Source organism: Lactuca saligna, chromosome 9, assembly GCF_052625555.1.
Source record: "Lactuca saligna cultivar CGN05327 chromosome 9, ASM5262555v1, whole genome shotgun sequence".
Lineage (NCBI taxonomy): Eukaryota > Viridiplantae > Streptophyta > Magnoliopsida > Asterales > Asteraceae > Lactuca > Lactuca saligna.
The window spans coordinates 108,228,219-108,253,286 of NC_136425.1; positions in this window are offsets into that span (position 1 = coordinate 108,228,219).

Here is a 25,068-nt window from a genome sequence, read left to right on the forward strand (position 1 = left end):
CGGAAGGTAACTTTCCTCGGTCACGTAGTAAGCGAGGAGGGTATTCATGTAGATCCTTCCAAGATTAAAGCGATAGAGAATTGGTCGGCACCGAAAACACCCACAGAAATTCGTCAATTCTTGGGTCTCGCCGGCTACTATCGACGATTCATTCAGAACTTTTCCAAACTCGCCAAACCTTTAACCACTCTGACACAGAAAGGTGTACCCTTTTGTTGGAGTGATAAACAAGAAACTGCATTCCAAACGTTGAAGAGAGCCTTATGCAGCGCGCCTGTTCTGTCTCTGCCTGAAGGGACAGAGGATTTCGTTGTCTACTGCGATGCGTCTAATCAAGGTTTAGGCTGTGTGCTTATGCAAAGAGGAAAGGTGATTGCCTATGCCTCGAGATAGCTGAAAACACACGAGGTCAACTATACCACACATGACTTGGAACTAGGAGCAGTAGTCTTCGCATTGAAGATTTGGAGACATTATCTCTACGGAACCAAGTGCACAATCTTCACTGATCACAAGAGTTTGCAGCACATCTTTAATCAGAAAGACTTAAACATGAGGCAACGGCGATGGGTAGAATTACTCAATGATTATGAGTGTGAAATCCGTTACCACCCTGGCAAGGCCAATGTGGTAGCAGATGCCCTTAGCCGAAAGGACAGTGCAGGCCACAAAGTGAGGAACCAGACGATGACCATCCATTCCAACTTACCAATGCAAATCCGAGAAGCTCAGGATACAACCCTCAAACCTGAGAACGTGTCAGATGAAACCTTGAGAGGGATGGAAAAGAAACTTGAGATCAGAAGTGACGTAGTTCACTGTTTCATGAATCGAATCTGGATTCCCAAATCCGGAGGATTCATGGAAATAGTCATGGAGGAAGCACACAGAACCAAATACTCTGTTCACCTGGGTTCGGACAAGATGTACCTGGATCTCAAGAAACAATACTAGTGGCCAAACATGAAAGCTGAGATAGCTACATTCGTGGGCAAGTGTCTGACTTGCGCCAAAGTCAAAGTCGAACATCAGAAACCTTCAGGTCTACTCCAACAACCCGAAATCCCCGAGTGGAAATGGGAGATGATTACCATGGACTTCATCACCAAACTACCCAAGTGTTCTAGTGGGTACGATACCATTTGGGTAATTGTCGATCGTTTGTCAAAATCCGCTCACTTCATCCCAATTAAAGAATCATACAAGATGGAGAAACTCGCGCGAATCTACATCCAGGAGGTAGTACGTCTTCATGGTGTACCTGTATCCATTATCTCCGATCGAGATAGTAGGTTTACCTCCAGATTCTGGCAATCCCTTTAGAAAGCCCTTGGAACCAAACTAGATATGAGCACGGCGTATCATCCTCAGACCGATGGACAGAGTGAGAGAACAATCCAAACCCTGGAGGACATGCTTCGGGCATGTGCCATTGACTTTGGAAAGTCGTGGGATACATATCTATCCTTGATCGAGTTCTCGTACAACAACAGTTACCACACCAGCATTAGGGCTGCTCCATTCGAAGCCCTATACGGTCGTAAGTGCAGATCCCCTCTGTGCTGGGCCGAGGTGGGGGATACACAGTTAGCCAGGATTCGAGTCCCCGACAGTGCTCTCACTGGTCCTAAAATCATCCGCGAAACCACCGAAAAGATCATTCAAATCCATAACCGACTGAAAGCCTCACGTGATCGTCAAAAGAGTTACGCTGATAATCGTCGGAAACCACTAGAATTCCAGGTTGGAGACCGAGTCCTGTTAAAAGTCTCGCCCTGGAAAGGCACTGTACGCTTTGGTAAGCGTGGGAAACTTAATCCAAGGTATATTGGACCCTTTGAGATCCTTTCCAGGATCGGTCCAGTTGCCTATAAACTCCACTTATCTCACGAACTCAGTAACATTCATCTTGTCTTCCATGTTTCAAATCTCAAAAAGTGCCTATCCGATGAAACCCTAACCATTCCTTTAGACGAGATCGAGATCAATGAAAACCTCAACTTTGTGGAGGAACCGATCGAAATCATGGATCGAGAAGTCAAACGTACAAAACAAAGTCGCATCCCGTTAGTGAAGGTTCGCTGGAATGCCAAGCGGGGACCGGAATTCACTTGGGAACGGGAAGACTCAATGAAACAGAAGTATCCACAACTCTTTTCTTATCCATGATTTGTATCTTGTCGTATGTTCTAAACCTTGAATTTCGGGATGAAATTCCCTTTAACGGGGGGATAATGTAACAACCCGAAATTTCCATATCATTTATTGTAACTCTTTCGTAGTACAATTCGCGCAACCACAAGTAGAACAGAACATAATGTAACAACCCGAAATTTCCATATCATTAAAGGATGTTGGTTTTGCGTTCATGAAATCCTTGTAGGAACCCCCTCTTTGGTGTCCCTGGCTACCTTCAGGGTTTTGAGATTGAGGACCTCCACTTGAACCACGAGGGTTCATTTGTGACATAGCTGCTACCATTGCAGCTGTCATCATCGTCTGGAGTGATGCTAGATCGAACTGAGGAGGAGGTGGCGGCGAGCAAGGATTGTTGTCGTTCTATAAGCTAGGTCTCTTTCGGGGAGGCATCTTGATCTAATAAGATCAAGGAAAAGAGGATGGTAAGTCCTCTACATTGAATCGATAGACATGACAGTTATATGATTCGAGTAAGCGATAAAGCAGGAAAGAGTTATCGAATAGATAATTTATCGCTAAGAGTAATCACAGAAAACTACTCGAATGAGGATTACTACAGAGGATCGGAATCGAGAAATACTCCCATAGTATTTCATGAATTGTTTGCGACAATGATTCGATGTTGGGATATTAGGGTAAGTTTTAGGCATGCCACATACCACAGTCACTCCCGCGCACATGTTGGCCGTGTCTCGAATGAATATAGTTGGCCAGGCTATATTGACCCTAACACGACTACATAACTGCCCAGGTTTAACCGTAGTATACAACACCCATTTACAATAAGGAAAGTATGGGACTTTCCTGGTAATACATGATAAGTAAACAAAACAGTTTAACCAGTCAGATAATCAACCATACATTTTCACATAAGTAGACATGTTTACAGTGTACAAACTTACTATACTTTAAAATTGGGAAACAATAACCAACTTTTAAGAAAATACAGAATTTTCTTGGTGTACATAACATTTCAGAAACAGAAGGGAAACCGATGCATTTTCATAAAAACAAAAACCGCTTATGAACTCACCAGCTTTATGCTGATTTTCAAACCGCTTGTGTTCTCAGGTCAACGTTAGAACAGGTACCCGAAGACGGTGTACATGAAGACCCGTTACATTTTGTCTATATATACTATGTATCACAACTGTACAAGCTTTACTTTTGAAACAACTGTAAAACTTTTATTATGTAATGTAATGGTTGCTTTACTTTACTTACTATGTACATTGGATTTGATACTCAACGTGGTAGTCAACCCCGGAAGTGTTTTCCGCCTTCAGTTTTCGGGGTGTGACATTGAGAGCTGAATATTCATCCTCTCTCCTCACTTCTCTCATTTGCTCTCATTTCACATGAAGATCAAACTCTTTCCTCTCTCACTTTCTCTCTCTAGAAATTCGAGATTCAAGGGCTGATCTTGAGTTTTTCCTCCACATTTGGTAAGCATAATCCATTCTCTTTATGATTATCTCACTTATTTCCACTCAAATCATGGATATCTTACACAAACTCCATTATATTTATGTTAGAGCTTCGAATCTTCAAGTGATTCTTCAAGTGTTCTTGGGTTGAACACTTCTCTTCTTCAACACTTATCTACTGAAATCACTCAAGGTAAGTTCATACCCCTACATTTTCATGTTTTCTCAAGTTTTCAGGGGGGGAATACACGTTAAAACACAAAGAACATAACTAAAATTTTCTAACAGCCTTCATCAGAAAAGTTCAACTCCATTCACGGACTGTTTTGGGCATCTTAAACATTTTTGCTTTCAAAACTGTACAAGGTGCAAATAGTTCAAATTTTAGCTTTAAAATGACTACTTGCACATCTCCATACGATTTTTCTACAATTTATGGTGATTTTTACAAAATTGCCTATCATTTCAAAAAACAATCCGGACCAGTATGTGATTATGGACTTTTTCACCCAAGTTGGAGGTCATTAAAATTCGTGATAAAAATTATGAGTAAACAGGACACATTTGGTGAACTCTCAGAATTTACGGATCTAGTTTTCGACTTCCTATGATTTTTGTATGATTTTTCCAAATCAGTGCAGAAAAGCTAAAGTTAGGCAGCACCATATAAATATCATAACACTTTGTATTATGTTGAGCAAAGTGTATAATCATAAGTTCTAATTATTGAATGTGTTCCTTTGTTAGTTTATCATCATGAAATGAAACTAAGTCAATCGTAATGAATATGATGCATTCATTTTAGAACAAGTATGATAAACTATAAAAAGTATAGTTTGATAAATTCATAACACTAATACATTTCCATAAAAGAGTTCATACATATTACATACATTTTAGATAAACTAAAATAGGTATAGTTTATGATACATCACTCAACACACTCGTACAGAAAGGGTACATTCATACAGAAAAGATTTATATTCACACACATTTCACGTAAACTTGTTAACCTATATTGTGAGACTCTCTCTCTCTCTCTCTCTCTCTCTCTCCGTACGTCCGAGTGCGGGATATAATTCCTGGTAGTTATAATCAGAATCTCCTTGAGGGAGAACGTGATACTTGTATATAGATCTATATTGGGTTTGACAGCCCACACCTTGCTGCTAGCTATAGTGGGACCTGCAGCTCTACGGGTGACAAATGTCATTTCAGTTTTTCGGGACGCCTGAGAACGTCGTGGCAGGTTCACATAGTCATAGTATGATTATAGCGACTAACATAGAGATATAACAATCCATAAGTTTACGGGATTTTATTTTATTTTTAAAACCTAAATGAGTTTTATGTCGATTTAAAATCAGTTTTTATCTCAATGAGTACAGATATTATTGTACACTTTTGGTTTTGGTAGTTACGACTACACATCATTTGAAACCACATTTATAACTTTAAGTATGGTCAATACTTGTTATTGCTCGGTCCCCTAATTTAGGACTACATATATATAAAGTATTAACAAACACGAGAACCTACAGAAATTTCATTTAATTCAAACGCGTCCATGTCCATTTAAGTACATAACATTTTCTATTAATAAGAAAGGTTACTTATACATTTTGGTCTTCAGTCATAAGACTACATTACACAGATTTTACAAGGAAAACGATTTACTTTTCTAACGAAATCTCTTATGAACTCACCAACCTTTGTGTTGACACTTTTCAAAACTACTTGTATTCTCAGGAATTCAGTGAAAACAGGAAATCAACAACGTTTTGAGGATGGGACGATAAATCGTCAAACAGTTCATTTTGTATCATAATGTAATTGATGTGAATCATGTAAACATGTGCTTTGATGTAACATTTTCAATTATATTTGTGTTGGTTGTATTTACTTTGAGCACTATTATACTCATTGTTGTGATACTCTACATGAAGTCCTCCACCCCTGGACGTTTCCGCCATCCTTGGTTTGGGAGTGTGAAAGATTGGTATCAGAGCAATTTTTATAGTGAACTCAGTATATCGAACCACAAAAGATATACTAACTATAAATGCATTGGGACTACGTCTCTGATTTAATGTTTCAAAACAACTATACTTGTAGAAATAAATAGTTTCTTATTAAAGGTATACATGCATACATACATATTAAGGTCAGCACCACTCTAGAACAAAACAAAAGTAATGATTGTTGAATATCACAGGTAAGCTCGGGGATGTATGGTCAGACATGGGAGTGGCATAGCCTGATCAACTATGCTGGTCCGAGGAGTGATTAGCACATGCCCAAGAATAGTTGTGATATGGCAACAAGTCTAAAAACATACCAACACTACCACAATGAGAACATTAGAACAGAACATGAGTTTAAAATACTATAGGAGTATTTTGTAATATCATAACTTATATGAAAACTAAATAGATCCTTAATAATAGGTCTATCGTATCTTGTTATATGTAATTAGTATGCACTATGTCATTATAGAAGTAACTAATAAGGATCACCCCCTATAAGTAAGTGATAATAGAGTTAGATGCATAGTACTTATCTCCTCCACTTCTATTCTCGCAAATATGGCATAGCAAAATCCTACTTACCGGACGACCCTTACTTTCCTAATCCGAACTCGAGGAATGGTGGATGATTATGGGAAGAATCATAAGCGGGACCGGAGGTAATCGATCCTCCATGCATAGCAAGGGTTCAACGAACCGTTTCGACTATAACGAACCTGTGACCCGTTGGGCAATCGTGATCGAGGGTTGAAGGTCGACAACAATGACAACAACCACCATGTGGAGACCAACGAGGGTGCTATGACCTCAACCACGGGGGACTGACGGACAGAGCCCTCCCGGTAAAGACCCGGCGGAACGCGATCATCGGGGATTAAAACAAGAAGACTACAATCTAAGTTCAGAAAACTGTGCGCTACTATAAACCCCACCATCTCATGTACCGGTGACTCAAAATTATACTACTATTCCCGAGACCTACTCTCTTTTCAGGACCTTATCGCCACTCGTGAAGAGGAAAGAGTGTAACAGGGTAGGACACACAACATTCAAAGAGAGGATGATTGTAACCAAGCGTTGATTGGCAAAGCTACAAAATTGCATCGACCTTGCCTCAGGCATCACAAGGGATGGATCATCATAAGTAGAGTTCATACCTCTCACCAGACCTGGTAAATCAGCTTCATAAGTATGCGCTGGTGCTACTCTATTGTAAGAAAAATCACGACCCTACAAATTAAGTGGTCATACTAATCGAGAAATCTATCTACTATTAAAGCCCGCCCATGCACAAATGTGAAGTAGACCTGCATCGAGGTCAAAATTTTCACTGAAACCATGATTTCTAGAGTCATACTAACAAGATGGGCTTAGGATGTCCTATCCGACTCGAAGGACTATCTAGCCTTAATTATATAACTAAGCATACATCAATAGGTCGTGATAAGGACCTAGATTGGGTCAAGTATAAGGTTTCACTTGGATACAGAGCTACTAAAATACATGAGTTTATTATACAAAGAATCTCGTTATAAATTGTTTTCAGAACACCCTAAACGACCGAACTTTGATACAAATTGATATGAGATAAACTTAGTTAGAAAAATCACGACATATAGCCATTCTAAAAACTCATTATCGTTTCACCTTTAAAAATTTCTTGAGAAGTTTCTTCTTCATATACCTATGGAGTGCGAACGTTCCAACACTAACGCACCGGATCCCATCAAAATTCCTCAGCTAAGTGTGTTCGGACAAACATGATTCTAAGAGGAGTAAAGCTTAACGTCCGTATGAAACCTACTCCTACCTACTGCCATAACTCCATCTCGGGAGCATAAGCAAAAACACTAAGAATAGTACAATAATGTGCACAAATTTATATGCGTAAATATAAACTGTAAGGATGCACTTAAGACAATCATTTCCACTAATGAAGTCGTTTTTCGTCATGAAACAGAGCTATGTCTTCACCAAGAGGCAACAAACCAACTAGCAAGGCGCCAACACTGCAGATAGACGCCGCTACTTTTCAAGCTGCAGTCACGGCAGCCGTGGCAGCCGTCATGGTGCATTTCAATACTAACAACGTCAGCAGGGGTGGAAACGGTACTAACAATACAAATTGTGGTAACAATCAGAGACACCAACGGGTACCTACCAACAAAAATACCTCAGGTCACAAACCTACGAACAAGAAGAGAAGGTTATGGAACATGAAAGAGCGCCACCAATCTCAAGGATACACTAAAAGACAACAACCTAGGATCGCCCCTACCATTACAACAGCAATCATGAAACATGCCACGACACTAGCCTCGGGGTCTACCACCCAAATGCCTGCCAGACCATATGAGGGATCACTCCCAAAGTGCAACAAATATGGCTTTCATCACCATGGGGCTTACCGAGAGATGCACTGTAAAAACTGCAACCGGAAAGGGCATACCGTCCGTTTCTATAAGATCCCGACCCAGCACTTCCCTTCGATCACCTGCACCAAGGTAGGCCCAGTATGCTACCTATGCGGTGAAACGGGACACTTCAAGAGAGAATGTCCAACTGAGAAGAATGACGAAGGAACAGGAAGAATGTGATGAACACACCAACAAGAGCGGCAAGGAAACCATGTTAGGACTTTTGTAATGTTCCCAACAACAAAACATCTAAGTACTATATGTTTATAATGAATTTGGTACGCTTACTAAAGTAACCTTCCTTCTAAAAAGTAGCTAAAACGTTCTCTCTCCTACAAATCAAACCAAAGACATTCATATGTGACCTTAGGAGCATCACCTGTAAGTTGTGATGACCTTGTCCATGCATGGGGTTAATTTAAAATAAAAATACTAAAGTCTTGAAACAGATAATTCCATCCTGACTCCGATTCCATGTCTAGTATTAGGGGTTGAGTGGGGTCACCCACTCGACAATTTCACGATGTCAATTTACATACGATGATCATATACCGCTCGATCGTAAGGAGACCTGTCAGGAATCATGATATCAAGTATCATTACTGGCTATCGAAAACACACCCACTACTAGTGCTAGACACTGTGGTATGAACCATCTACAATAATCATAACATCAAACAAAACGGAACACACAGAAAAGGAATACAGGACAATCTATCACTCTAGTGATCTCTTCCTTCGAATGCAACTTATCTCATGTTATCTAAAAAGATAGTGGTGTCGTTATCCAATTTTGATTAATATTGTCCTCGTCTTCCCGATTAAACGACTACGAAAGGGCCTTTCGCCTAACCCCTGAATATCGAAACTATCATCTCTCATAACCATCCAGCACGGACCTTTGGGTCATCTCTCGTTGTGGAACTCCAAAACACGCACCAGAGGAGTGTTATACTTCCTGAAGCCTTATCACATGTATTTACAGGAGACCTTTGGGAATGTCACGCATGTATCAGACAAGATTCAAGCATAGAAGCTTGGGACAGATATGGTACGAGTCCTGCCATGAGCTTGGAGCTAAGGTTGCCTAGAAGGACGAGTAAATGTCCTGCCATTCAAAAAGTCCTAGTCGTGTAAACCAAACCCACATACTTCCTACCGAGCTACAAGAGCTATCAGGGCAAACCTATCGAACTACTCAACAATGAAATTGAAGAACCAAGCTTCTCACCCTGAAAAGCTCTAGTCTTATTCTTCAAATTAGAAACACAAATCGCTCATAATTCCATCGATTTCAGAGGCCCCGACAACATCTCCAATAGAAACCTTTACTATCTGCCTCGCATAGACGAATAGGCCGACCAACCGCAGGGAACGAGGTACCCCTCAGGAATTGAACCTGAGATCTGAATATCACAAGTCATGAGTATTGAAGAAGGATGTCCGAGAACAATCCTCCAATTTCGATGCGGACGCTGAAAGTTCGTAGTGATACCCTCGGATAGGATCAAACCCACTCGTAGGATTCATGAACGTAATAAATAGGATATGCCATTCTTGCTAAGATCAGTTCATCATCGTCATTACAAATGACTTACTTATCTACCCTCGTAATAAAAAGAATACCAAGGAGAGCAGCTACAACAAACCACAGAAGCAATATGATCAGAGAAGTATTACCCGAAGTTTTCTAGATACGAGTTTTGGAATTGAGGAGTCCAATTCTCAAGACATATCATTATCAAGGTGGAAATTCATAAGGAACCTTTCAATTGATCAAAACCGTTGAGAAACAGTTAGCATTGAAGGCGTTAGCAGGAATAAGCCAAAATACTGGGTCTTGCTAACCTACTGCCTTAGTTCCTTTGGAACTCCTCGTAAAATACGGACCCCCTCCCAACTTTGACCCTAAAGGGAGCAACCCGTGACGGGAAGAGAAGCAAGAGGGAGAAACCTTTAGAACTCCAGTATAACAGACCAAATCCCTCTGGAAACACTCACTCTTGCAAAACTTAGTACGCTTCGGAAAACATGGAAAGCCAATACCCCAGATAATTATGCCTTTCGAGATTCTGTCAGAATCTGCCCTATAACTCGCTACTTCAATCTACTCCCACGAGCTTGGTAAAGTACATTCTACACGACACGTCCTGAACTTACGGAAGTATCTATCGACTCTTGCAATTCCCCTCGATGAGATCGAGTTCCACAAGAGCCTCACCTTCGTGGAAGAACCATAGTGACCATGGACCGAGAGGTCAAACGGACGAAACAACACCACTTCCCATTAGTTAAAGTTTGCTGGAATACTAACCAAGGACCTAGAGTCACATAGGAGCGCGATAGTCAGTCGATTAGGAAGTATCCTCACTTCTGGGCTCGATTGTTCATGCCTACTCCTTGTCTAAATTCAAATTTCGGGACGAAATTCCCTCTAACTAGGGGATGATGTGACAACTGTCAAATTTCGGTCAAGTCAAAGTCAACTAAAGTCAACAAGTCAAACCGTTTGACTCAATTTGCCCTTGGGTACTAGAATTTACATTATGAAATTTCTACACAACTCTCTCTTCTAATGAGAGATCATAAATCAAAAGTACGAACATCTAGTTCTCCTTAACCAAAAACTGTGGTACGTGGCTAGCCAAACTGATAAAACAATGTTGCATACTCATCGGGAGTGTGTAAGATCCTTAAACAAGGCTTAACAGTGTTTACGGACCTTGCATTGCAAAGACGGACACTCACAAATGCCACACTCGAAACCTCTCTCAATCGTTTTCACTGTATCTCTCTCTATTAGAAATCTCTCTAAGTATGTGAAATCCCTCCCAAATCTCTATAAGTATGTGAAATCTCTCCCAAATCTCTCTAAGTATGTGAAATCTCTCCCAAAACTCTCTTTATATGAGAAATCTCTCTAAGTATGTGAAATCTCTCCCAAATCTCTCTAAGTATGTGAAATCTCTCCCAAATCTCTCTAAGTATGTGAAATCTCTCCCAAATCTCTATATGTATGTAAAATCTCTCCCAAAACTCTCTTTGTATGAGAAATCTCTCTAAGTATGTGAAATCTCTCCCAAATCTCTCCAAGTATGTGAAATCTCTCTCAAATATCTCTCTGTATGAGAAATCTCTTCAAGAATGTCAAATCTCTCCCAAATCTCTCTAAGTATGTGAAATCTCTCTCAAATATCTCTTTGTATGAGAAATCTCTCCAAGAATGCCAAATCTCTCCCAAATCTCTCCAAGTACGTGAAATCTCTCCCAAATCTCTCTCCAAAGTTTCCCGTAACTTTTTAGAATCATTCGGGTTATTCCGACCCTTAACCGGGTCAAAAACGGCTTACAACGGGGTAAAAACGAGAAAAATGGACATTAGGAACCGAAACCTCTCGAGAAGAGAGAGAAGCTTCTTAGGACCCGAAGGTCCTCTTAGGGACCGAGAGCAAGGAGGACCCGAACCCTCCTGAGCTGAAGGTCCTCTCAGGGCCGAACCTCGCCCAGGAGGAACCGAATCCGAGAGCAAGGAACCGAACCCGAACCAGGAGGAACCGAACGTCGCTTAAAAGGAAGAACCGAACCCGAAGGTACTGTTCACTACTGTTCATTCGGTTCATTTCGGGTCTGACTTCTCGCCTTCCCCTCTCGCTTCCTCGCCCCTTGGTTTCCCTCTGTTCGTTTCCAGCTACAATCCTCAGCATGGACCGAGTCTCGGCCTAGGGACCGAACCTCGGCCTAGGACCGAGAGGTCTCGCTGGGAACTCATTTCCTCTCGGTTTTCGCGTAGTTTTGCGTTTAAGGCCCGTTTTTAATTATTTTAACGCGGGATTTTCACCCAAAATCATATTTTAACATAATAAACCCTAAATATTCACAATTTAATCATATGTTCATAAAAATCTGTATTTAAATAATAAAAGCAAGTGGGTAAAGTATAAAGAGGTGGAGTGTTGACTTTGCTTTACCTTATGACACCAGCAACCACTCCCACACGCACTCTATGACCAGCCACACCTCCCCACCTTACCTAAGTCACATCAATGTCCTCTCCACTCAATTATCACTCTTTCCCACGTTTTTGAGAGCTGAATATTCATCCTCTCTCCTCACTTCTCTCATTTGCTCTCATTTCACATGAAGATCAAACTCTTTCCTCTCTCACTTTCTCTCTCTATAAATTCGAGATTCAAGGGCTGATCTTGAGTTTTTCCTCCACATTTGGTAAGCATAATCCATTCTCTTTATGATTATCTCACTTATTTCCACTCAAATCATGGATATCTTACACAAACTCCATTATATTTATGTTAGAGCTTCGAATCTTCAAGTGATTCTTCAAGTGTTCTTGGGTTGAACACTTCTCTTCTTCAACACTTATCTACTGAAATCACTCAAGTTGAGTTCATACCCCTACATTTTCATGTTTTCTCAAGTTTTCAGGGGGGAATACACGTTAAAACACAAAGAACATAACTAAAATTTTCTAACAGCCTTCATCAGAAAAGTTCAACTCCATTCACGGACTGTTTTGGGCATCTTAAACATTTTTGCTTTCAAAACTGTACAAGGTGCAAATAGTTCAAATTTTAGCTTTAAAATGACTACTTGCACATCTCCATACGATTTTTCTACAATTTATGGTGATTTTTACAAAACTGCCTATCATTTCAAACAACAATCCGGACCAGTCTGTGATTATGGACTTTTTCACCCAAGTTGGAGGTCATTAAAATTCGTGATAAAAATTATGAGTAAACAAGACACATTTGGTGAACTCTCAGAATTTACGGATCTAGTTTTCGACTTCGTATGATTTTTGTATGATTTTTCCAAAACAGTGCAGAAAAGCTAAAGTTAGGCAGCACCATATAAATATCATAACACTTTGTATTATGTTGAGCAAAGTGTATAATCATAAGTTCTAATTATTGAATGTGTTCCTTTGTTAGTTTATCATCATGAACTGAAACTAAGTCAATCGTAATGAATATGATGCATTCATTTTAGAACAAGTATGATAAACTATAAAAAGTATAGTTTGATAAATTCATAACACTAATACATTTCCATAAAAGAGTTCATACATATTACATACATTTTAGATAAACTAAAATTGGTATAATTTATGATACATCACTCAACACACTTGTACAGAAAGGGTACATTCATACAGAAAAGATTTATATTCACACACATTTCACGTAAACTTGTTAACCTATATTGTGAGACTCTCTCTCTCTTTCTCTCTCTCTCTCTCTCTCTCTCTCTGCGTACGTCCGAGTGCGGGATATAATTCCTGGTAGTTATAATCAGAATCTCCTTGAGGGAGAATGTGATACTTGTATATAGATCTATATTGGGTTTGACACCCCACACCTTGCTGCTAGCTACAGTGGGGCCTGCAGCTCTACGGGTGACAAATGTCATTTCAGTTTTTCGCGACGCCTGAGAACGTCGTGGCAGGTTCACATAGTCATAGTATGATTATAGCGACTCACATAGGGATATAACAATCCATAAGTTTACGGGATTTTATTTTATTTTTAAAACCTAAATGAGTTTTATGTCGATTTAAAATCACTTTTTATCTCAATGAGTACAGATATTATTGTACACTTTTGGTTTTGGTAGTTACGACTACACATCATTTGAAACCACATTAATACCTTTAAGTATGGTCAATACTTGTTATTGCTCGGTCCTCTAATTTAGGACTACTATATATAAAGTATTAACAAACATGAGAACATACAGAAATTTCATTTAATTCAAACGCGTCCATGTCCATTTAAGTAAATAACATTTTCTATTAATAAGAAAGGTTACTTATACATTTTGGTCTTCAGTCATAAGACTACATTACACAGAATTTAAAGAAAATATCGGATTTTCTGGATACATATTCTAACGCTTTTACAAGGAAAACGATTTACTTTTCTAACGAAATCTCTTATGAACTCACCAACCTTTGTGTTGACACTTTTCAAAACTACTTGTATTCTCAGGAATTCAGTGAAAACAGGAAATCAACAACGTTTTGAGGATGGGACGATAAATCGTCAAACAGTTCATTTTGTATCATAATGTAATTGATGTGAATCATGTAAACATGTGCTTTGATGTAATGTTTTCAATTATATTTGTGTTGGTTGTATTTACTTTGAGCACTATTATACTCATTGTTGTGATACTCTACATGAAGTCCTTCACCCCTGGACGTTTCCGCCATCCTTGGTTTGGGGGTGTGAAATATTGGGATTTAAATTGAAGAAAATTAAGGAAGTATGGGCTAAAAAGCTAAATATTGGGTTAAAGTTGAAGAAGGTTTCGTGGGGGAGGGCTGAAATTGTCAAAAGGTCCAAAGTTTCAAATGTTACGGGATTAATTCCGTGTTTCTTTTCCCTCTCACTTGGAGGAGGGTAATCCTAAACCTAAAGTAGAAGTCGTCGCCACCATCATGCATGTAACATATCCTCAGCCGCCTCCGTGAGAGGCTCCAAGACTGCCGATTGCTGCCTCTTTGTTGAAGCGTTGTTGAGCACCATCTCGTTGTTGCTGTTGGAGACATAAAGGAGCCCGAGGAGTTACCAAGACCGACAGCTTCAGCCGCGTTCGTCGCTGCACAGGTCTGGTGTGATTCGAAGGCCCTCGGTAAGACCACCAGCTACCCACCTTCTTTCTTCTTCTTCGTTTCTATCGGATGGACATAGTGGGATGTCGCCACTTGCTGCCGGTGACCTTATGGTTACATTTTGATCATTCCGGTTAGGGCAGCCGCCGGTGAGGGTGGCTGAGCTATGTATGGTCGAGTACATCAGTTATTCTCGACATTTGTGGGTTTATATGAGAATTATTGGACCGGAAAATCGATAACCACCACCTTAAGGTGGTGGCTGCCACCTAGCTTTTCCTTCTGCCGCCACCAACCACCATGGGAGGTAGCTGTGTGTGTGTATATTTTATGTTTGAGGTTGTTTATGCACTCTATGGGCTGAAACCACCACCACCACCGTTAGAAATGGTGGCCACTGCCGGGAGCTGCCGCCGACCACCACTGCTCGAGGTAGCAGTGGGTGGTGTTGACCTAGTGGAACCCTAATTAGCCCAATTACTTAGTATTGGACCGGGTTGGCTCGTGCTCGGGCTAGAAACCCTGATTAGGTTTTAGAAAACCCTAATTTTGGGTTTGTTGATTTGGGCCTATTGGGACCCACGTTTGGACTAGTGGACTGAAGATAAAACCCATGACAATTTTATTATATGATCTATTAGTGGAATAATGGACTTAATGGATTATGACCTTAATGGGTTAAGTGAGAAATACTTAACCATAATCGTCATTTTATGTGAAAACCCTAATTTTTTTACTTGAGCCTTGTGATTGGGCCTTCCTATTGGGTTTTAGTATTTGGGCCATTAATGGGCCATCCAAGGGCAGTCATGTGGACTAGAATATTTATATGGGCTTTAGGGTAAGGTCCATATAACGGTTTGGGTCCAATTTTGAAAATTGGGCCATGGTGGGCCCAATGGACTCGCATCATATATGGACGAGGTTGGTGGACCATGTTTAGACCTAATAATGTGAAGGTTGGTCTTAGATCCTAATGGGTTTATTTGTGGGTTTGGCTTAGTGATAGAAGCCGGAGTGTAGTAGTAGCATTTACAGGATATGTTCGCCACCCGAGGTGAGTCTTTTCACTATACTTATCTGTGTGGTAATTTATGTGTGACCGGAGGGTCTTATTCGTGTTATTGACCATAGGATCTTAATTACCTTATCGACTGGAGGGTCTTATTTATTTATAATGTGTTATGTGTTATCATGCATAATGTCTAATGTTATACTAATCTGTGTATTTGTTGATCTTGTGTGTTTACTTGAGTACTGGGATATCTTGTATTGTGTATATGTGATTTATGCTATGTATCAGTATTATCAGCTTACAGAGGTAGGACCAAAGGGTCCCAGAGTTAGGACCGGAGGGTCCCAGAGTTAGGATCGGAGGGTCCCGGAATTAGGACCAGAGGGTCGACCAGAGTTGTGGGACTAGAGGGTCCCACTGAGACACATTAACCAAGCGGGTCTTACATAGTTATAGCCTCGAGTAGCTAATGAGTTTCATGAGTTATTTTGGGGAACTTACTAAGCTTCATGCTTACTGTGTTATGTGTTATGTGTTTTAGGTGTTTCTCAGGATCACGGGAAGGCGACGGTTCGATTGTACACACGAGATAAAGAGTTTTCTTTTGGAGGATCCTGGATTATTAATTTAACTATTATGGAATTGTGTTTTGTTAATTGAATACTCGGATTTTTGTGAAATGTATTATAAGAGTTTTTGTAAATTAAAATGAAAAATAAATTGTTTGAAAAATCACGGTGTTACAAGTTGGTATTAGGGCCTTGGTTTAAGGGATTCGGATGCGCCTTCGGGTATGTCTAGACTCAAACTGAGGATTTGAAAAAAATTTCAAAGGAAACAATTTTTCTAAAAATGAGTAAGAGATTGTAAGAGAAAAACGAGGAAGAACAGTGTGTACAATTAGCCATAGCCCAAACGGTGATTTCCCAAAATACCCTTACTTTTTAGTATGAGATATTTGAGATATCTTATGAGATATTATGCATGCGAGAGATAGGCTAGGTATTTCATATTTTTGGACTAGAGTGGCCTGATTTGTGATGCCTTAGCTTAGGAGTTGCTGTTAATTGTGATGCACTTTTGAGTATATGCTGAATGAGAGTATCCAGCAGGAATCCTTTTATAGAGCGATTTAAGTAAAGGAGTAATCTAGGAGAGATACTTAGATGAGAAATTGTGGAGCATATCGAGAGGATAGTTAGATACCCGCGAGGGGTAGAGTTGCAAGGTTCGGTGATATCATTTAAGTATGAGTAGAGCAAGTGGAGTTATCACTTAGAGTGGGGTTTATGTGTTTATTCGATGCCCGAATGCTGCTTGCTTCGTGCTTTGTGGACCTCTCGATAATGGGAGTCAGCTACCAAATGAATGTGATGATATTTAGGAGGTAGATGACTGGTATCATGAGGAGCTTCTCAGCAGCTGATGGCAGAGAAGTGTGAGAACCTAGGAAGAGCCTAGGAAGTGACCTTAGTCAGATGAGTACGCTGACAGAGTAGGGCATTTCGATTGGAAGCGAGCACGCATGTGAGGAATGGTAATTGAGAAGGTTGAACAGCTACTTAGGGACTCAGGGATGGTCTGTGTAGAGAGTATGGGTAGATGTGGCAGGTAGTATGGGCCCGTACTACTGAAAGCAGAGGACCCATACTCGATGCATGGAGTATTCATGAGGATCTAAGTAGCAGACCAAGAGGAGATGTCATGGTTCGAGTACCATGATAAGTAGAAGATCAAGAAAAGAGAACCTGGTTCGAGTACCATGATCCATAGTAGATTGAGAGGTGATCATGTAGTTTGAGTACCATGATTCGCACCGGTTGGTGCTTTAGAGTTTACCAGCTATTCCGTTGTGATTGGTTAGACTGAGAACAGGTACGATAGAATGTGGGGCCAGAGGGCCATGGCATACGAGTTTTAGTGGGGTATACCTTGAGAGGGATATCGGTGTTGGAATAGTGTCTAAGGCTGCAACTATATTAGGCAAGTATTTGACCCAGTTGTGCATGGTCCTTTTGGGTTGCCTTCACCATAGCAACTTGACAGGATGATTTATAATGAGAGAAGAAATATTATTAATATATTATGAGAATAATATAAGGAATAATCATATTGTTATTTGGTTAATATAAGTCATAAATTAATTAGGAATTAATTCGGTGACTTAAGGAGATTAATTAAATAGAAGGGCATAAACTGTCAAGTGTATGATAGTTGTATTTTGGGCTATAATCCCTTAAGGATAAAGGGGGACGGTTTTGAGGGCTTTGGATAGACCTTGAAATCATCCAAGGCTTATCATTAGGGTATTGGATTGCTTAGGGCCTAAGTTATCCAATTAGGGTTTAAGTGTGAAACCTTAGGAGCCTTACAATTATAAATAGACCCAAGGGGTTGATGAAATTGGGACATTCTTGCCTTTAGAAGAACACTAGCCGATTTCTAGCCCCTTTCCCTCTCTCTTTAATCATCCTCTTGCTATTTGGTGTTTGTAAGCCATTTGAGGAGTGACTATTGTGACTCTAAGCTCCAAGGACAAGAAGATTCAAGCAAGCAACTTAAGCTAATCTTTTAGATATGTTTTTTGTATGTTATTACCTAGATCTATTGTTCAAGAGTCTTGGATTCAATGCATGATCAATTAGAGAAACCTAGATCCAAGCATTAGGGTTTGTATGTGCACATAGGAATGTTCATACGGCTAAAACCCAATAGTGGTATCAGAGCCTAGAGTGGTTTCTATTGAATTGATGCATTGGTTGCTTGTTTGATGCTTGCAAAATTCGAATTTTGTCACCCTGCCTGATGAACTCGGCGAGTCCCATAATGGACTCGGCGAGTAGGCTCAACTCGGCGAGTCCATTGTGGTACTCGACGACTTCAAGCGTTAGAAAGAGCTAATTTCGGGATTTCTTGTTGTTTATCCTTTGGATACTTACCTTAATCATGTTAGGTCAATATAAATCCGATTTTAAGATATATTTGAGTATATTCTTGACCTAATTGAAGATATTTATCAATTAATTAAATATTAATTTCCTTATGTGATAATTGATTAATTATTTTAATTAAATTGGTAAATAGTTATGCAAGAAATAATTAAATGAATCAAATATGGATAATTATGTGATTAAATGTTAATTTAGATTATTTTTTATTTGATCCCCTATGTTTTGAAAAGTTTAAAACTTGCCCTCCAGTTTTGAAATTTATGTTTTGTGATTAAAAGTTTAATTTAGACAATTTAAATTTCAAACCCTAGAATATTACAAGTTTAAAATTCAACCATATACTAATATAATACTACAAGATTAATATATATGTATAATTAAAATGCTAGTCTTACCGTTAGTAAGCCTCATTCATGAAGTCGGTCTATAAGGTGGGTATAAGCTTGCTGCCTATATAATGGCGCTTAATGGGTGTACACTCACACCCACCGCTTGCTTGATCGGTGGAGGGTCTTTAGCCGAACGGGTAGGATAGGCCAACCTCATCTCCTCATTAAAAGTATAATATGAAATACAAAGTAACTACATGTTTTTCAAAAATTCCCAATCCTAGTTACTTTAGGAAAAGTGAATTGATGCAATCCCATGAAATTACACTTTGTACCCTTGCTAAGAAGTTAGTGGAGCGTGTGTGGTTTACAAGCACACTAGTTGGTTCTAAGAAAAGGTGGCAAAGGGTGATTCATTGTTTATCATAATTCGATGGAGTGTGTGTGGTTTGCCGGCACATCGAATAGATGATTGTTACAATGAAGGCACCATGTGAATTTGCATGGTAATTCACACCCACGTTGTGATCCTCGGTATCCCAGTCACAAACGAGAGGGGCATATCAAGATTTAAACATGCCATTGAAAAGTTTCAATGAATCTCATCTAAACCTAGGAATTCTCAATACATTTAAACTTAAAGTTATGTTTTTATGGTGTAGAATTAGTGAATCGTCTTTCACTTACCTTCAAATTGTTCGCATGTTAAATTACGGCATCCCTTTTCTAATATGTAAATATTGTTGTTGGATCCTGGCCCTAATTTTTCTTATTAGGTAATAATTAGGGATTCAAATTCTAATATACCTTTGTCCTTTCTAGATGTCGAACGCGAACACGCTGCTGCTAGCTCGTTCACATTGATGAGCCTTTGCGAAAAAGGTGACTTTCGATGGGACGAACTTTAGCGAATGGATAAGATACATTCGCACAATTGCTCACTACGAGGATAAGGAGTATGTCCTCGATGAAAAGCTCGAGAAGATCAATCCAGAAATCACTACTTCGGCTGAAATCATCGCTTTTGAAACTCATGAGCGTGATGCAACGAAGGTTCATTACATCATGATAGCCACTATGAACTCTGAATTCCAAAAGGTTCATTACATCATGATAGACTTCTTACGAGATATTCACTAACATGATCTCCGCCAAAATGGGTCATGGTGAATCTCTAATCGTGCACCTGCAAAAGATGCAAAGGTATGTCGATCGTCTTCGCAAGTTAAATGTTGACTTTAGGGAAGACTTGGCGATCGACATGGTGCTTCACTCCTTGACTCCGTGTTCCAACAAATTTATGATGACCTACCACATGAACAAAGAAGAGGTCACCCTAAGTAAGATCCAAGGTCTCCTTAGGGTTGCTGAGAGCAACCTCAAGGATAAGTCTATTGCACCCACTCCCAATCCACCCGCTGCTCTTGTTTTGGCCATTAGGCAAGGAAGATGCAAGAAGAGGAAGGCTCCGTCTAAGAGCCACCGCAAGGGAAAGTACAGAGATGGTTCCTCCTCTAGTGGGACAAAAGTTGATCCCACTAAGCCTAACCCCAACCCAAAGGAGGCAGAGTGTCACCATTGCCACAAAATAGGGCATTGGAAGAGAAGCTGTCAGACTACCCGCAAGCCATCAAGGAAGGAAAGATCAAGCCGTCTTTCGCATGTATATACACAATTAAATCTAATTATTCATCTCATGCTATTTCTTGGGTCCTCGATACCGGGTGTGGTTACCACATTTGTTCTGAATTGCAGGGACTAAGAAGAAATAGAGATGTGGAGCATGGAAGAATAAATCTAATCATGGGGAACAGAAGATCATCGCCTGTGACCAAGATTGGAGTGTATTCTCAGTGCTTAGGAAGGTTTATGTTTAGATTTGAACAATTGTTGATATTCGCCAGAAATGGCAAAGAAACATCATTTCATTTCATGGTTTGTTTAGACAAGGATTTAGATTTTCTTTTAATAATGAGAATGGTTCTATTTGTGCTTATTTAAATGGTGTCTTATATTTTGAAGCAATACCATGCAATGGAATTTATGAAACTGTTATGATTGTAGATACCCTAGGAAATGATGTTTTATTCATGGATTCTTCCAATAGTATGGATAGAGCATCCTTGTGGCATTGTCGTCTTGGACATGTCAACAAGAAGCGCATAGCCCAACTCCAAAAGGATGGAGTGTTGGAGTCATTCGACCTTAGAGAAGATGACACATATGAGTCTTGTTTGCTTGGAAAGATGACCAAGTCACCCTTCACTAGTACATGCGAAAGAGGTGAGGATATATTGGACCTCATACATACCGATGTATGTGTACCGTTTAGATCAACCACAAAGGATGGGAACCGCTTCTATGTGACTTTTACCGATGACTATAGTAGATATGGGTATATCTCCTTAATCAAATAATAGTCAGAAACATTTGAAAAGTTCAAAGAGTTCAAGAATGAAGTGGAGAATCAATTGGGTAGGAAAATCAAGATACTTCGATCCGATCGAGGAGGAGAGTACCTAAGTCTTGAATTCCACGACTATCTCAAGGATTGTGGAACAGTTTCACAATTGACGCCACCTAGGACACTGCAGTTGAATGGTGTGGCAGAAAGGCATAATCGAACCTTGTTAGACATGGTTCACTCTATGATGAGTCGTGCTTCACTACCTATCTCATTCTGGGGGTATGCCTTAGAGACTGCCACCCATATCCTTAATCGAGTCCCTACTAAGAAGGTTGCCAAAACACCTCACGAGATGTGGACAGGGAAAGCTCCCTTGTTAGCACATATCAAGGTTTGGGGTTGCGAGGCTTTCGTAACACGAGATACTCACGACAAGCTCAAACCTCGTAGTGAGCGATGTATTTTCATCGGCTACCCGTAGAAATCCTTTGGATATCTCTTCTATACACCGAAGGACAATGTTGTCTTTGTTGTGAGGAGAGGAGTTTTCTGAGAGCGAGAACTCATAATCCAAGGAGATAGTGAGAGGCAAATTGAGCTTGAAGAGATTCAAGAGTCGATAGATGAAGGAATCACTTCCGCTGGCACTCAACCCGAGGTGGAAACTCTTTTTGAACCGATTGACGAGTCCTTACCTCTTAGACGTTCCGAAAAAGTTAGAGTTCAACCCCAGTTTTATGGTTTTCATATTACTACCGAAGGGGACACGTATATTAGTGATGCTACACTAATAAATCTAGATGAACCTAATAGCTATAAGGAAGCCATGGCAGGCCCGGAGTCTACAAAATGGAAAGAGGTAATGGACAGCGAGATCCAGTCCATGTATGACAACCAAGTTTGGAATTTGGTTGATAATGTGCCCAGACGTAAGACCGTTGGGTGCAAATGGATCTTCAAGAAGAAGACCGACATGGATGGAAACGTACACACATATAAGGCGCAATTGGTTGCGAATGGCTTTACTCAAACTCCCGGAGTTGACTATGATGAGACCTTCTCATCAGTTGCGAAGATAAAATCTTTTAGAGTGATGCTCGCGATTGCCACATTTCATGATTATGAGATTTGGCAAGTGGATGTCAAAAACGCTTTCCTTAATGGGAAGTTGGCTGAGAATGTTTACATGGCCCAGCCAGAGGGTTTTGTTGATCTGAAGCATCCAAATAGAGTGTGTAAGCTTGATAAGTCCATTTATGGACTTAAGCAAGCGTCTCGCAGATGGAATCTTTGCTTCGATGAGAAAGTCAAAGAATTTGGATTTGTACCAAGTGAAGATGAATCGTGTGTATATGTCAAAGCCAGTGGGAGTATAGTAAGATTCCTCGTTCTGTACGTCGATGACATACTGCTCATAGGAAATGACGTCCCGACTCTGCAGGAGGTTAAGTCCTGGCTCGGGAAGTGCTTCGCTATGAAGGACCTCGGAGAGGCTTCCTATATTTTGGGAATAAGGATAGTGAGAGAACGAAGTAAGAGACTAACAGGACTTAGTCAGAACACTTACTTAGATAAAGGACTAAAACATTTTAGTATGGAAAACTCGAAGAAGGGAGAATTACCGATACAAAGTAATGCCAAGTTGAGTAGGACTCAAAGTCCGAGTACCGAAGCTGAAATAGCAGAAATGAGCTGAGTTCCGTATGCTTCTGCAGTTGGCTCAATCATGTATGCTATGACTTGTACTCGCCCTGATGTAGCCTTTGTTTTGAACATGGTTAGTAGATATCAGGGGAACCCTGGCAGAGCCCATCAGATTGTGGTCGAGAATATCCTTAAGTACCTTCGGAGGACCAAGGAATGGTTTTTAGTTCTCGGAGAGAGTGATGATTTGAAGGTGCGAGGGTATAGTGATGTCAGTTTTCAAACCGATAGGGACAACTACCGTTCGCAGTCGGGCTGGATCTTTACCATTAACGGAGGAGCAGTAACTTGGAAAAGTTCCAAGCAAGAAAATGTAGCTGATTCAACGTGCGAATCAGAGTACATTGCAGCAAGCGAAGCGTCGAAAGAGGCAATATGGTTAAAGAACTTGATTGGTGATCTTGGAGTTGTACCTACCATAAAGGAGCCCATGGAGATTTTCTGTGATAATGAAGGAGCGGTTGCCTTGACCAAGGAACCAAGGGATCATGGTAGATCTCATTATATCGATAGAAAATATCGTTTCATTAGACATCGAGTAGAAGAAGGACACGTCGTAGTGAGGAGGATATCATCAGAAGATAACCCATCAGATCCGCTTACGAAGGGACTGAGTAGGGTTAAGCATTTGTAGCATGCTAGGAGTATTGGGCTGAGAGATGATATTAGATTAGATTAGATAATTTTAGAAACTTATAATAGATAAATGTAATTTAACATTTGATGAATAAATAAAGGAGTATTATTTATAAGAAAAGTTACTGTCTTATGTTGAATATTTAACTATTGTTTCATTTTTCATGTTTTGACTTCCAGAATAATTGAGTTGATTAAGAATAATCGAGTTATTCAAATTGTCCACAATCGTCCATATGTTGGAAGTAGGTATGAATGAATATTGTCATGAATTGGTGTCTAGATTGTCTAAATGGTATTAAACATAGCAAAATTTTGCTGCAACGTTCATGAGTTCTTATGAACTAGTTTTGAGCATTGGAACAAACCCGCGCTTGCTGGAATCACCTTATGGAATGTGATAAAAGGGTGATCGCAAGACGATAATATCATATGGTCTTAAAACCTAGATATATGATTTGTTATTTGTTGATTGGTAGTACATTGATAATGCGAAACCGAATCAGTAACTTGATGTTATAAAACACATTGTTGTGTATAGTTGATTAATGAATAAGTAAATGCATATAAGTCGAAGTTTATCTGTTACTTTTATCCTAAGAGGATAAAAGCGATATCTCGGCCGCTCGATGATTTGATTTGACTTATGTGTCGGGCCCGGTCAGAACTGAATTGATGTGTTCCATTAAGTTCTATGTCAAATAATCTGAGATCGAGAAACCAATTACGAGACAAATTGGTTCCATAGAGTTGTCAGCATGATATCTAAACAGAGGACTGTACGATCCCTTATCTAAAGGACAAAATTGATTAGATCAGAGTTTGACAGCGTCTTTGAGAGCTACGATTGTTAATCGGATTATGCTTGTATATATATAGTTACTAGACTTATCCAAGTGGGAGACTGTTGGAATAGTGTCTAAGGCTGCTGTAACAACCCGAAATTTCCGTACCATCTTTTGTAGCTCTTTTGTAGTACAATTCACGCAACCGATCGTCGTTTCCAAATTCGATTTCCGATCTTCCATTAATTAAGTCATTAACTAGTACGTATTTAAAATGACTTAATGGGTATCTTAATATATTTAGAAATCATTTTAACACCTAACTTTAGTGATCGGAATATTTCTAGAATTTACCGTATTGGGTTACGGCAACCTAATCGGGTACGACTAAAAGCCTCGTCTAACGCCGGTATCGGGTAGAATTCCACTGTGTCCAAAACTTAGACACTATATAATGTGTCTTAAGCCTCCATTTGAAGCCTTTGTCCATTTTCTCATTTAACACTCCCAACCTCTCTCCTCATCCAAAATCAAAGG